Raw genomic sequence first — 14,622 nt, forward strand, 5'->3', positions numbered from 1 at the left:
CACTAGACCTCATATTCACCAACAATGATGATAGCTAATCAGAGACATTACTGTCTCGGACACTACGTACTCGGACCACAAGCTCATTGAAGTGCAAACTAACATTAATAACGGTAGTAGGCCCAAGAGAAACAACAAGCGAGAAGGGCTATTCAATAAATTAAATTTTAATAATAAAAGGATAGACTCGGAGAAAATAAACAGGGAACTTACAACATTCAATGGGAAAATGTTTAAGTAATAAAAATCCTACACAAGGTCCAACGTTTAAAGAGAACGCAGACGACATTACAGAAGAAAAAATTTAACAGAAATGCTGAAGCAGACACGACTTTCCATACAAAGAAGGAATAATTTAAACAGGGAGATTGAAGAAATCGAACAGAGACTGAAGCATTCATATCAGATTGAAGAACGGCAACTAAAACAGAAAGCAATTCAAGAAATAAAGAAAAACACAAAATATTTCTTCACATATGCTAAATCAAAAGCAAAAACCACTGCCAGTATTGGACCTATTCATACTAGTGAAGGTTCATACACGGAGGATGACAAAGAAATTAGTGAAATCCTTAAAAGCAATATGAGGACATGTTTAGCACCCCGATACACAGCATGAAAGTGGAAGATCCGGACACCTTCTTTATGTGTGATATACAAACCCCTGTAAATATAACTGATATCAACACGAGCATGGCAGGTTTTGAAAGAGAAATTGACAATATGCCCATGCACTCAGCCTTGGGTTCAGACTCATGGAATTCAATATTTATAACGAAATTCAAAGTGCCAGTAGCACAGGCATTCAGTATAGTGTGGAGGAAGAGCTTGGACACGGGGGAGATACCAGATGCGCTTAAAGCAGCAGACATAGCCCCTCCACACAAGGGAGGTAGCAAAGCATTGGCAAAGAATTATAGACCAGTTGCACTAACGTCCCACATAATAAAAGTACTGTATTTGAGAGTGACCAGGAGTCAGGTCACTAGTTTAATGGAGAACAATGACATCCACAATTCAGGCCAACATGGATTTGGAGCAGGAAGGTCATGCCTCTCACAGCTACTTGACCATTACGACAAAATCACTGAGGCATTAAAAGAAAAACAGAGTTCAGATGTAGTATACACGGATTTTGCAAAGGCATTCGATAAATGTGACCATGAAGTGATAGCACACAAAATGAGGTCACTGGGAATAACTGGTAAAGTAGGACGCTGGATACTCAGTTTTCTGTCGAACAGAACACAGAGAGAGTAACGGTTAACCATATAAAATCGAGTCCAAGAGCAGTTAAAAGCTGCAGTACCTCAAGGTAGTCCTTGCACCACTGCTTTTCCTTATTCTCATATCAGATATAGACTCAAATACAAGGCTCAGCTTCGTATCATCCTTTGCAGATGACACAAAAATCAGCATGAAAATTACCTCTGCTGAAGATATTGAAAAACTACAAGCAGATATTAATAAAGTTTTCGACTTGGCAACAGAAAATAACGTGATGTTTAACAGCGATAAATTCCAGGTACTCGGATACGGTAAAAGTGAGAACCTTAAACATAATACAGGGTACAAAATACAATCAAATTTGCCCATAGCAGGAAAGAAACATGTAAAGGATTTGGGAATAATGATGTCTGATGACCTAAATTTTAGGGAGCATAACCAAGCAAATATTGAGGCAGACAGGAAAATGATAGGATGGATTACGAGAACTTTCAAATCCAGGGATCCCATCACAATGGTTGTACTCTTGAAATCACTTGTGCTGTCCCATCTTGAGTACTGCTCAGTACTCACTTCCCCATTTAGAGCAGGAGAGATTGCTGAAATAGAGGAGTACAGAAAACATTTACGGGATACATAAACGAGATAAAGCATCTAAATTATTGGGATCGTCTCAAAGCTCTCCGAATGTACTCGCTAGAAAGACGATGGGAGAAATATCAAATAATATACAAGTGGGAAAATACTGGAGGGCCATGTCCCAAATCTGCACAGTAAAATAACAACATACTGGAGTGAACAATATGGTAGAAAATGCAGAGTACTGTACAACCAGTGAAGAGCAGGGGTGCCATAGGCACAATTAGAGAGAACTATATAAACATCAGAGGTCCATGGTTGTTCTACATCCTCCCAGCGAGCATAAGAAATATTGCCTGAACAACCGTGGACATATTCAAGAGGAAACTAGATAGTTTCCTCCAACGAGTGCCGGACCAACCGGGCCGCGGTGGGTATGTGGGCCTGCGGGCTGCTGCAAGCAACAGCCTAGTGGACCAAACTCTCACAAGTCAAGCCTGGCCTCGGGCCGGCCTTAGGGAGTAGAAGAACTCCCAAAACCCCATCAACCAGGTATCAACTAGGTGTTTATGGATGAATAAACCATCAGGACGAGTAGAATTAACATGACCGAGATTAAAATACTTAGTCCATGTAGCAGGACCAAACAAAGCTTGGAAGGTATTAGAACCGGAAGGAATCGTGCGTGTGACTGCAGAGAGGACGGCACCGAGCACCCCCAGTAAGAGAGGGAGGGGGGGGGGGGTAAAAGGCGCAGTTGTTACAATGAGAGATGAAGCCACTCCATGTGATGAGGTGGTCATCACTGGGGGCTTGGGGCTCAACCCTGCCACAGAGGTAGAAGGGGAGCAGAGAGGGGTAGTCGGGACCTGGTAGACCAAGCTCTCACAAGTCAAGTCTGGCCTCGGGGACTAGAAACTCCCAAAACGCCATCAAGCGGGTATCAAGCAGGGAAAGTCTGGAGTTGCTTGGTTTGGGACCAAAGTAGCAGGGGGCTACAGAGCCCGGCTTTCCATCACAGTCCGACTCGGGGCCCTGGTCTCCCACCCAACATCTGAGAAGTTAAAAATAAGGGTCAGATATCAGCATGTAAATGAACAGGTAAACATTTCATCAACAAACAAGCCCCCATACCCACCATGGCGACACAATTAGAGGATAGGACACCTGATAAGACGTGGGCCCCCCAAGGGGTGCATCATGGATATATGCCCTGCAATCACCACTTTAAGAACCATCAGTCCATCAAGGTTGCGCTCAGCAACAAAGGAAAAGAGTGACAATAAAAGTGTCCCTTTGCTCAACAATTTCGGGTACCACAGTTTTACGGGCGAGAGACTGTGCCTCACCTAACACCCAGTGTTAAAACAGAAGACGACATCTAAAAGAATGATCAAGAACAGCAAAAAGTCGCTGGGAAATAGCAATTAAAAAGAAGAATTGGGAAGGAAAATTAAACTCAGTAGGAAAAAGCATTCACCACAATTAGTGAAGAAGGCAGCAGGAGCATAAGGCTTCAAAAGGACAGAGGACACTGTCCCATGGAGCATCACACTCTAGCATCCGCCAACCAAGCCCCCTCACGATGGCAACAGGCTGGAAAGGGAGGGAGAGATGAAAAAGATGAGAGGGTGAAGAATACTGCTCGGTGAGACACCAGTGTTAATGGGTAGAGTGGGAAAATTGGAATCATTCACAGAGATATACTGGAGCCTGTCACTGAGGTAAGATTGTAGGTACTGGAGGGAGTGACCTCTTACTCCGTAATGTTGCAATTTAAGAAAGTTAATGTGTTTACAGTGTCAAAACGTCTTATGTAGGTCAACAAATAAATGAATAAGGTACTCATTTTTTCCAAGAGCTGCATAAATTAAATTAATCATACTAACTGGGCATGATTGGTCCTTTTTTGGTCCTGAAGCCATTATGGCAAGAACTAAGTATAAATAGGAGTAAGGCTGCATGTAAATTAACTCTTTAAAATATTTTAGACAAAATCGGCAGAATTGATATTGGTCTATAATTGTTGACTTCAGTGAGATTGCTGCTTTTATGGACTAAGGTTACTCTTGCTTTTTTTCTCAAAATATCAGGAAAGGTTTAGAGTTTAAATAATTTGTTGTAGAGCAATGCAATGGCTGGAGCTAAAAATCTAGAGGCTTTTTTTGTAAATTAGGGTTGGTATCTCAACATACAGTATCTATGCATGGGGTTCATTCATCCACTACAAACTACCTCAAGCCCATCATCACCCAATGAAAATCTGCTATCAGAACAATAAAACTGTCTTCAAACAACACACAATCTCTCTGTTTAAATCCCTGAACATGTTACATATACACTCGCTCTACACATTCTCTTGTGCTATTTACAAGCACAAAACCGTGTTCCTAAATGCTAACCCTGATCTGAAGTAAGTAAGTAATTATCAAAAGAAGGCACCAAACCGGGAAGGCTATGTAGCACCATCAAATACGCAAAATAATCAGAGGGCGCTAAATATCACCAAGGATGCCAATACGAGAACAGAAAAGCATAAGGCGAATGATATCAAAAGTATCCGAGTCACCAAGAATTCTATCGAGGGACAGGTGACCGCGAGGGGCGGTCGGAAAGCAAGACACACGCTCGTCCTGGAAGTCAGGACATTCAAGAAGGACATGCACAACCGTAAGAGGGACAATGCAACTAGGACAATAAGGAGCAGGGCGGCGCTCCATCAAGTGACCATGGGTTAAGCGAGTATGGCCAATACGCAACCTCGCCAGAGCTGTTTCCCACCGCCGGTTACGGTGGAGGGAGGACGGCCACGAGGAAACACAACATTTAAGAGTACGTAGCTTGTTACCAGTAACAGACAACCAAGAAGCCTGCCAATGGGTAAGGACTGAGGAATGGATAACCGGGTAAAAGTCGGAATACGGAATGCCTTTACGAGAGATGGGACAGGAGCGGACAGCTTCCTTAGCGGCAGCATCCGCACGCTCATTTAAAGACACACCAATATGGCTGGGAACCCAACAAAACTCAACCGACTTAAATTTACTGTGAACGAGAAACAGCCAATGCTGGATCTCGACAACTACTCGATGAACCGGATTAAAGGACCCGAGAGCCATGAGGGCACTACGAGAGTCAACAACAACCACAAAGGAAGACTGACAACGAGAAAGCAGGAGACGAAGAGCATAGAGAATAGCATAAAGTTCCGCTGTAAAGATGCTAGTCTCCGGAGGCAAGCGACACATATAAGTGCGATCAGGAAAAACAACAGAGTAGCCAACACTGTCCGCTGACTTAGACACATCAGTGAAGACAGAAACGGAGCGGGAGTGAGAAGAAAAGTGCTCGAGGAAAAGGCGTTTTAGAACTGTAGGAGGGGTAAAAGCTTTAGTGATACGGGTCAAGGAAGTACAAAACCGCGGAAGAGGGACCCTCCACGGGGGCAAAGAAGGAACATCACGAGGAGAAACATCAGAAATATGAACGGAGAGAGAATCCTGTAGGCGAGATAACCGGACAGAAAGAGGGAGGTGGTGAAGAGGAACAGGAACCGCAGGAGGGGTAAAAGTTAAAGCACGACAGAGACAGAGGCGAGAGGAAGGATGTTGCAAGGACCGCGCAAGATAGCGAAGACAGTAGCGATCACGGCGGTCCTGGAGAGACAGGAAGCCAGTGTCAACATACAAGCTAAGGATGGGAGTCGAACGAAAGGCACCAGAACTGAGGCGCAACCCAGTATGGTGCAAAGCATCAAGACGGCGAAGAGTAGAAGGAGAAGCAGACGAGTAAGCAGGGCAACCATAATCGAGCTTAGACAGGACGAGAGAGGAATGTAAAGCAAGGAGAGTGCGCCTATCTGCCCCCCAAGAAGTATGGGACAAGACCTGAAGGAGGGTAAGGGCCTTAGAGCACTCAACACGGAGGTAAGAGATATGGGGAGACCAAGACAAACGAGTGTCGAGGAATATCCCCAAAAGCTTAGCGGAATCTTTGTATTCAAGGGGATGACCATAAAGTGACAAAGAGGGACGAAGAACAACTCGTTTCCGCGTAAAAGTCATGGCACAAGTCTTAGAAGTAGAGAACTTGAAGCCATGACCTGTGGCCCAAGACGACACTGCATCAATTGCAAGTTGAAGCCGGCGTTGAAGGAGAGGCGAATCATCACCCTGACAACAAAGGGTAAGATCATCCACATAGAGAGCGGAGAAGACACCAGAAGGATGAGAGGAAAGAAGACCATTGAGGGCAACCAGAAAAAGAGTAGTGCTCAGAACACTACCCTGGGGCACACCTTCGTATTGCTGAAAATAGGGAGAGAGAGCGGTACCAAGGCGCACCCGAAAGGAACGACGAGAGAGGAAGCTGCGGAGAAAGAGAGGGAGATGACCACGAAGGCCAAAAGAATGAAGTTGAGATAGGATATGATAACGCCAAGTGGTGTCGTAAGCCTTTTCTAGGTCAAAAAGGACGGCAACAACGGAGGTCTTCGCAGCAAAAGCAGTACGAATATAGACATCCAAGTTCACCAGGACATCTGTCGTGCTGCGGCACTTGCGGAAACCAAATTGAGAAGGGGAGAGGAGGTGATGGTGTTCCAGGAACCACATCAGACGAACGTTAACCATACGTTCAAAGAGTTTGCAGACACAACTTGTGAGAGCAATAGAGCGAAAGTCCTTAGGGGAAGTACCCAGAGACCCCGGTTTGCGAACAGGGAGGACAACGGCATCGAGCCAGTCCTCAGGGACTGACGACGACTCCCAGATCCGATTATACAGACTCAGTAAATACTGAGACGTACTCGGAGGGAGATGGCGAAGCATCTCATAATGAATACCATCGGAGCCCGCCGCCGTAGAACCACAGAGGGCCAGGGCAAAACGAAGTTCAGAGAGAGAGAAGGGATCATTATAGGGAAGCTGAAGATGAGTGCAGAAATCTAAAGGACGAGACTCAAGGACAGGTTTACGAAGAAGGAAAGATTGGGGAAGATGAAGACCAGAGCTAACAGAAGAAAAGTGGGAACCCAGTTCGGAAGCGACCTGCAACGGGTCCGCCACAAGAGTATCACGGAGGTGAAGGACCGGTGAAACATCGGGAACGAACTTACCCGCTATCTTGCGGATACGCTTCCAGATCTGGGCCAGAGGGGTCTCGGACGTAATTGTTGAGACATAAGATGCCCAACATTCACGTTTAGCCGTACGGATGGCCCTACGGGCCACCGCACTCGCTTTCCGAAAGAAAAGAAAAGAATCGGACGTCGCATTCCACCAGGGAACGCACTTCTGTGAACCCCGAGAGGAAGAGCGAGGAATAGAGCGGAGGGCAGCGTTGAAGACAGTGTCATGAAAAAGGAGGAGAGCGCGAGAGAGAGGCAGAAGGGAGAGGTCAGAGAGAGCAGCACTGAGGGTAAATAGGGTCCAGCCTGCCTTAGCAAACTGCCACCTAGGGAAAGAGAGGGAAGGGCGAAAAGAGAAAAAGGAAACAAGGATGGGGAAATGATCACTTCCATGGAGGTCATCAAGAACCTGCCACGTGAAATCTAAGTAAAGAGAAGAAGAGCAGAGAGAAAGATCAAGACAAGAAAGGGTGCGAGTCCGAGAGTCCAAATGAGTGGGCTCACCAGAATTCAGAAGAGACAGGGAAGAAGAGAGGAGAAACGGCTCAAGGAGGCGACCCCGGGTATTCGTCAGAACGTCACCCCAAAGAGAATGACGACAATTGAAGTCACCCAGCAGGAGCACAGGCTCCGGCAAGGAGTCTAGGAGGTGTTTCAAATCAGGAAGAGAGAGCGAGACACTCGGGGGGAGATAAATGGAACAAACTGTGTACCATTTCCCCACAAAGATACGAGCAGCAGAACAATGGAGAGGCGAAGGAAAAAGTAAAGGAACAAAGGGAACATCAGCCCGAATCAAGAGAGCAGAAGAATTAGAAGCCCCAGCATTGGCTGGGGGGGGGGGGAGAGAAAGGAATAGCCACGAAAACGACCAGGACGAGCACCAAGCATTGGCTCCTGGAGACAGACACAAAGGGGCGAAAAACGCGAAATCAGAAGTTGGAGTTCGAGGAAATTGGCGTAATAACCTCGAACGTTCCATTGAAGAATGGACAACGACGAGAAGAGAAAGGACAAAAACAGAGAACAAGGAAGAAACAAAGGCGAAAGAGCAACAGAGCACGTTAAAGAATATCAGGGTCCGGATCAGGGTCAGCAAAGTCAGGGTTAGGGGGCATGGGTAAACTGAGCAAAGACGGAGGGAAGGAAACGGGAGAACAGATCAGAGGTGGGCGGGCAGGGTCCGGAGGAGGAGGAGGAAGAGGAGGAGACAACGGAGAGGAGCAGTCAAGGACAGCAGCAGGAAGAGGGGGAGTAGAAAGAGGGGAGCGCACCCCAGCAAGAGCAGCAACCGAAAGGGAAGCAGGGGCCAAAGAAACCTCCATAGCAGGAACAGGGGGCGCAAGCACTGAAACGGGAGGGGAAGGAGCAACAGAGCCAGAAGGAGGAGCTGAGGAAGAAAGCGAAGCCTTCTTACCTGCCGGGGAAGAGGAAGGAGAGGAGCCAGGCTTTCGCTTCTGACTTAAAGAGACCGGTCGGTGTCCCAGCAACTACGTACCGGGCAACGGATTCCAGTGTCTCAACAGGAGAAGCCGAACGAGAGCACACACGACGGCCGTTAGGAGAGCGATGGACATCCGCCCGCACTGACAGGCGGTGGGGAGAGCCGATAGATGGAGGAAGAGGATGGGGAGGAGGATCGGAGGGGGACGAGGAAGAAGACACGACAGACCGGGTAGAAGGAAGGGGAACCCCAGACAGAGGACCAGGAGGAGGATCCTTCGGGAGAGAACCCAAAGGAACAGAGGAGGGGGCAGTGGGCGCATCAGGGTCCAAGGCCCGGAACTGGTTGTGAGTCTGAGGAAGGCGGGAAGGACGAGGAGAGGAAGAGCGCAACACGCGAGCATAAGAGATATTAGCATAAGGCGGGAGCCGGCGAACCTGGCGCCTCGCCTCAGGAAAAGATAAATGCTCCCGGTGCTTCAGGTTGAGGACGGCTGCCTCAAGCTTGTAATGGACACACGCACGGGAGAAGGTAGGATGGGCCTCACCGCAGTTGAGGCAACGAGCCTGGGGAGAAGTGCACTCCGACTTAGAGTGACCTTCGCCACCACACAAAGGACAGAGAGAGACAGTCCCGGAGCAGCGGAGGGCACCATGCCCAAACCTCCAGCACTTGTTGCAGAGCCGAGGAGAAGGAATGTACTCCTGGACAGAGCACCTGGCACCAGCAAGAATGACAGAGGGTGGAAGGGTCCTACCATCAAAGGTAATCTTCACAACCCGGAGGGGTTGACGGCGACTACCACGAGGGGGACGAGTAAACGTGTCCACCTGGAGAATAGAATGGCCCTGGGCAGCGAGGATATGTCGAATATCGTCGTGGCAGTCGCGCAGGTCCCGAACACCGGTCGCAACATGGGGCGGGAGCAAAATAGTGCCAACACTAGCATTCAACTGAGTGTTCTTCGAGACCCGAACGGGGGTCTCGCCAAGGCAGGATAAGGCAGCCAAGCGGGAAGCAGCATCCTGAGAAGGAGCAGCAACGACACGTGTACCAAGACGAGTGGGGTTGAAAGTAATGGAGGCATCCACGGAATCAATGAGATGTCGATGGAGGGAGAAATCGTCAGGAGGCGCAGAATCAAGAGGGAGGAGATCAAAATATTTGGCCCACGAAGCGGGACCAAACATGGCTTGATAGGTAGCAGAACTGGAAGGAATCGAGCGAGGGTGGCCGTGACGAGGACGGCGGTGAGAACCCCCAGAGAGAGAGGGGTTAAAAGGCGCAGTAGTTACAACTAGAGAAGGAGCCGCGCCAGGGGACGAGGTAGTCACCACTGGGGGCTTGGGGCTCGACCCAACCACAGAGGAGGGAGGGGAGCCAGGGGAAGGAGTCAGAGAGGCCAAAGGAGGAGCAAGGTCGGGGCCCAATGCAGCGGAGGCTACAGAGCCCGGTCTTCCAATACGGACCGACTCGGGGGCTTGGTCGCCCACCCCACGAGCCTGAGAAGGTAAGCCAGAAGCAGCCAAAACAGGGGTTATCATCTTGACGAAAAGAAGAATTCATTCACGAATGTGCCCCCACACCCACCATGGAGCCACAATTAGAGGCAGGACACCCAACAAGAAGCTATCGCCGATCTTGTCGGGGCCTCCTAGGGGTGCGTCGTGAGTATACGCCCCACAAACGCCACCTTAAGAAACCGACAGTCCATCGAGATCGGGTTCAGTGACGAAAGGGGGATTGACAATAAAAGGTTCCCCTCGCTCTCGACGGCGGGTACTACAGTTCTACGGGTGCAAGAGTATGCCTCCTCAAGCACCCGGGCGTCAAAATAGAAGAAGTCCAAGGGAAGAACCAGAACGAGCAAAAGGTCGGCAGGAAACGGCAAGCAGATAGGAGAAGAGGGGGGAGAAAAACGAAACAGAAGGAAAAGGAAAAGATGCCCAGCAGAATTGGAGAGGACGGCAGCAGGAGCACAAGGCTAGAAAAGGACAGAGGACTGTCCCAAGGAGCATCATACTCCGGCAGCCGCCCACGAAGCCCCCACACGGCGACAATGAGCTGAGCGGGGAGGGGGACCCTGATCTGAAACTCTCCATTGATAGATGTAATAGAACCCACAAGCACCACAACATATATATCTCTTTGATATAATTTTTTTATATTAATTGACAGTCAGGATAATATAATTGCCAATCAGACTAATATAACTTTGAATCAGGCTTTTTCACCCACAGGGTTATTGATCACTGGAACTGCCGACCCACCAAACCCATAACTGCCAAAACTGTGCTGAATTTCAAAATATACCTGGAAAAAATCATGAAGACAAACTGGGAGGGGGAAGGGAACCGTCAACAAGCCTATGACTTCCTGTTCTCATCGAGGCCACTCGGGTTAGTGGCCCTCAGGTAAATCAGGTAAAATATTATTCCCAGACAATTACAGCATAACTGATAAAGTTAGGCTAGAGTAATAAATTTCTGGTAAATTTAGAGTGATAAATTTCTAGAGTAATATAAATTTAAATTTCATATTAACTTGACTGACAGCTATAAATGCCAGTCAGCCTTCAATATGCTCTTCGGTGAAATATTTATAATCAAGAATAGAACTCATAAATAGGCCTAAACAAAAAATAAAAAATGGACATCAGTTTGCATATGAATCTCCTGAGAAGATTCCTCGATTAATATACATTTCCTTACCAATCAAATGGTCTCACCTTAAGTACGTCTCAGATTGTCTTCTTTACCAACTCCAATGCTAAATAATATTACAACAAAAATGTCCATAACTTAGCTACAGAGTATATTACATTTTAAATAAATTTCCACAGGAAGCAAAAAAAGGAAGCACATTATTTACATAAATATGAAGAAAAACATTTAAAGCTTTGTTTTACCTTTGCTAAATTAAAGAGATATTTCTATACTTATAAGCAATTTTGAGTTTTCCTAGCGACAGCTTCTCTAGTTCTTGCTTGGTCATCTAACTTTCATAAAAGAACAATATAATAAAATATCTTCATATCTTTACCTTTTCATTGTGTATCTTTACCTTTTCATTGTGAAGTGTATTTCTGAAACAAAATGTAATTACCTCTGAAGAACATCCAACTGACATTGTGATAGCACACTGTTAGATTAAAGGTAAGATAATATACCATTGTGTGCCTCATTATCCTTCAACATTCTTTTAATTATCTTTCACACTCAAAGTGTTTAGCCTATTATCTGCATGTATCATCTTATGCCTCTTCATACTTCCGCGCTGCCTGAATCTCTTCCCGCACTCTGGACATTCATAAGGTTTGTCACCTGAATGCACTAACATGTGAGTCTTCATATGTCCAAGATGACTGAATCTCTTCCCACACTCTGGACATGCATGAGGTTTGTCACCTGAATGCACTAACATGTGCTCTATTATAGTTCCACGTTCTCTAAATTTTTTGCCACACTCGGCACATTGAAAAGGTCTCTCATCCGCATGTATCATCCTGTGTCTCTTCATATATCCAAGCAGACTGAATCTCTTCCCACACTCTGGACACTCGTGAGGTTTGTCACCTGAATGCACCAACATGTGCTCTATTATAGTTCCACGTTCTCTAAATTTTTTGCCACACTCGGCACATTGAAAAGGTCTCTGATCCGCATGCACCATCCTGTGCCTCTTCATATTTCCACGCCAACTGAATCTCTTCCCACACTCTGTACATTCATAAGGTTTGTCACCTGAATGCACTAACATGTGCTCTATTATAGTTCCACGTTCTCTAAATTTTTTGCCACACTCGGCACATTGAAAAGGTCTCTCATCCGCATGTATCATCCTGTGTCTCTTCATATGTCCAAGCAGACTGAATCTCTTCCCACACTCTGGACACTCGTGAGGTTTGTCACCTGAATGCAATAACATGTGTGTCTTCATATTTCCACGCCGACTGAATCTCTTCCCACACTCTGGACACTCATGAAGTTTATCACCTGAATGCTCTAACATGTGCTCTATTATAGTTCCACGTTCTCTAAATTTTTTGCCACACTCGGCACATTGAAAAGGTCTCTGATCCGCATGCACCATCCTGTGCCTCTTCATATTTCCACGCCAACTGAATCTCTTCCCACACTCTGGACATTCATAAGGTTTGTCACCTGAATGCACTAACATGTGCTCTATTATAGTTCCACGTTCTCTAAATTTTTTGCCACACTCGGCACATTGAAAAGGTCTCTCATCCGCATGTATCATCCTGTGTCTCTTCATATATCCAAGCAGACTGAATCTCTTCCCACACTCTGGACACTCGTGAGGTTTGTCACCTGAATGCACCAACATGTGCTCTATTATAGTTCCACGTTCTCTAAATTTTTTGCCACACTCGGCACATTGAAAAGGTCTCTGATCCGCATGCACCATCCTGTGCCTCTTCATATTTCCACGCCAACTGAATCTCTTCCCACACTCTGTACATTCATAAGGTTTGTCACCTGAATGCACTAACATGTGCTCTATTATAGTTCCACGTTCTCTAAATTTTTTGCCACACTCGGCACATTGAAAAGGTCTCTCATCCGCATGTATCATCCTGTGTCTCTTCATATATCCAAGCAGACTGAATCTCTTCCCACACTCTGGACACTCGTGAAGTTTGTCACCTGAATGCACCAACATATGAGTCTTCATACCTCCCCGCTGACTGAATCTCTTCCCACACTCTGGACACTCGTGAAGTTTGTCACCTGAATGCACTACCATGTGACGCTTCACATCTCTATAACGGGTGAATACCTTCGGACACTGTGGACACTGGTGAGTCTTCATCTTCTTTATGACAGGTGCAGTTTGTGTGAAGGTTTTCTCCCCCGGATGTTGGGAGAAGCGTCAAGGCTTGAGTGTTGTTTCTTAGAGTTAGACTTGATGTGAGCACTTGGCGGTCAATGGTGGTGCTTCTTCTTTATGATAGATACAGTTTATGTCAAGATTTTCCCTTATTGCTCGTGCTTGACCTCACCGGCGGGCGCTACTAAAATGGCGGCGGTTGTTTACTCTCTCATAACCTAAGCGTTCCAATGTTTTGGTCTGGTTCCACATATCATTTTTCCAACCACTTATTTTTGTTTATATCTAGTCATTTGAAATTAACACTTGTATTTATTCTCATGTTTTTTAATCAAAGAATGTACTTGGAATTGTTTCTTTAAACATAAGGCCACACGATTATACTTTTTGAAGGAAACAGTTCTCCCAAAGGGATGCAAGATACTACTTACATTGACAACACTAATTTTTTTGCCATTTCGGAAACCAGTTTTGGACGTTTCGCTTATGTGCACGTGTTCAATATTAAATCGACTATATAATGCTATTAATAATTAAATTATTATAAATTAAATAATTAAATTATTTGTTATAAATAAATACTTTTGGTCTCACATCACTCATCACAAAACTACATCACTCGGTACCCCTACTCAAATCTCTGAATATGTTAGACATTAAGTCACTGCACATTCTCTCATGTGTATTATACATATATAAAACGCTAAACTGTAATGCCAATCCTGACCTCAAAAGCTTCATTGAAGGTTGTACCCATGAGCACCACACCAGAAATAAATACAGTTTTGATATTCCTAGAGTACGACTTAATCAAACTAGAAATGCTCACCAAATCAAGGGGCCCAGAATGTGGAATGACCTTCCCAACCATGTTAAGGACTGTACCTCTCTCAACCAGTTTAAGACAAAAACGAAGCTATACCTAATAAATTCCCTGTAACCTACCTTACCCCTCTATTGTCAACCAATGTCTTTTTTTTTTTTAAAGAGCGCTGTTTGTCGACAGAATTGTATTTGTGCTGCTTTTTCAGCCATGTTTTCATTTCATGTTTTCATTTTACTCTTTATGCTCAATTAGTATTAAGCTATAGTCATTTAAGTTTTTCATGCCCGAAACGTTTTGCGTAATAGTGGCTTTAGGCATTGTATGTACTAGCTCTACCTATAAGTCCACCAATCTTTGTAAAAATTTCTTGTATGTATGTACCTTACCTAAATAAACATTTATTTATTTATTTATTTTATTTACTTAAAAAATGTATTATGTATGTTGTATTAAAAATTAAAAATACGGATGTACACTATTTCACTCGGAGATATTTGCATAATACGAATTATAATCTGAAAATATATACATATAACAATGTATAATCATGAATGAAAAATCAAACAG

Source organism: Procambarus clarkii, chromosome 37 (assembly GCF_040958095.1).
Source record: "Procambarus clarkii isolate CNS0578487 chromosome 37, FALCON_Pclarkii_2.0, whole genome shotgun sequence".
NCBI classification, from domain to species: domain Eukaryota; kingdom Metazoa; phylum Arthropoda; class Malacostraca; order Decapoda; family Cambaridae; genus Procambarus; species Procambarus clarkii.